We start from the raw sequence: 1,686 nt of genomic DNA, 5'->3' as shown, positions 1-1,686 counted from the left end.
CTGGTGACAAAGAAATTTATATTCAGGACACTGTAACAAGAATTTTAACTAGTTTCTATTTTGAGAAGGAGGGGGTGGAGAAAAAAACAGACTTACAAACAAAACTCTATATAAAATACAAATAATAAATTTCACACATTTTAATTGAAAGACTATGTTAGAACTGCCAACCATGTCAATACCAAACTTAAGAATGAAAACCCCAAAATTAAATCTGGTGTCTGGATATTTAGTTTAATTATATACACCCAGTCATGAAGCAAGTCAACAGTGGGTGTGAAATGAATTTTTTGAGACTAATCATTGATAGTATAAGGGAAAAGTTTCCTATATTAAAATAGCACATCAGCTGTATGTGTCCCGCTGAGAGGCCCTATGGCCACTCTGGACAGAGTCAGAATGGCCTGAACAGAAGCCTTGTTCCCCACCTGCGAGCTATGTGTCCTCATCTCATAAGCAACCTCTCTGGACCTTGATTTCCTCCTGTGTAAATCAGAGATAAGGATTCCCACTTCATAAGATAGTGTATCTATGAGTCTAACGTTTGGTACATATATACAAACCTCAATTGGCTGGGCGCAGTGGCTCATGCCTGTAATCCCAGCACTTTGGGAGGTCTAGGTGGGAGGGTTGCTTGAGCCCACGAGTTTGAGACCAGCCTGGACAACATGGCAAAACCTCGCCTGTACAAAAAATTAAAAAATTAGCCAGGCATGGTGGCACATGCCTATAGTCCCAGCTACTTGGGAGGCTGAGGTGGGAGAACTGCCTGAGCCCAGGAGGCAGAGGATGCAATGAGCTGAGATTGCATCAATGAACTCCAGCCTGGGTGACAGAGTGAGAACTTGTCTCAAAAAAACAAACAAACAAACCAACCCCACCTTGATAAAAGTAAATTTCCTTTCCCCTTGATGGGAGAGCACTATTTACACGCATTTGCATTTTTCACCCAAGTTTACCTTACTCTGGGCTAGGAGTGATGGCAAGACAGAGAACCAGAGTGTATACCCATCCTCAACCCCAAGCAGAGTAACGTGTGACTCCCTCCCTGGGAAAGAATCAGGGTTACACAATCACTGCCTCTCTCCTGGAATTTCTCCTTCTCTGATAAATTCTGACAAAGGGAAGGTTGTTCCCTTTATCAACAACTGTAAAGGATCTTAGATTTTAACCTGTTAGCTTGCCAGTGTCATGGATACTTGTACAAGATATAAGACTCCTGGGTCAGAGACAGATAACTTTTATTTCTCACAGCTGCATGTGCTTCATGTTCACATGAGTTATCCTTGTCTCCCAAGTCCCATGGGGGCAATGCAGAGGGGCCCAGGTGGAGGCTGCACAAGCATGGGGTTTGCCTCACAGCTAAGGAGCCCCAAGCTTAGGAAACTCCAATGTTTTACAAGGGGGCTGCAAGCAAGTCTGCCAATCTTTGCCCCGAAGGGAAAACTTTTTATCCTGGAAGGCAGAATGTGTGCCTTCTGCCCTCCCAGCAGAGCCCTCCAGACATCAGTGAAGAGTTAATCCCCAAAGACGAGTGGTCAGTGCATCTGCTCATCAGATTATGAAGAGACGCGACAGACCCAAGGAGAACTGTCTCCTAACATTTTCTACAGACAGATTCTGAATAACTGCTAACTCTAACTTTTGATTCTATAACTTTTCATTAGTATCCCCTTAAAAGGCCAA

General features: G+C 43.6%; 1 protein-coding gene across 4 annotated transcripts in view; it reads right to left on the bottom strand.

Moving 5' to 3' along the window:
• Positions 1 to 1,686, bottom strand: part of PTPDC1 (protein tyrosine phosphatase domain containing 1) — a 70,982-nt gene that overhangs the window by 2,010 nt on the left and 67,286 nt on the right. The gene's annotated exons all lie outside the window — the stretch shown is intronic.

Source organism: Sapajus apella, unplaced genomic scaffold, assembly GCF_009761245.1.
Source record: "Sapajus apella isolate SASKATOON/1434 unplaced genomic scaffold, GSC_monkey_1.0 scaffold182, whole genome shotgun sequence".
Classification (NCBI taxonomy): Eukaryota; Metazoa; Chordata; class Mammalia; order Primates; family Cebidae; genus Sapajus; species Sapajus apella.
Note: the sequence above shows the minus strand (reverse complement) of the source record. Positions and strands in the feature narration are given on the sequence as shown.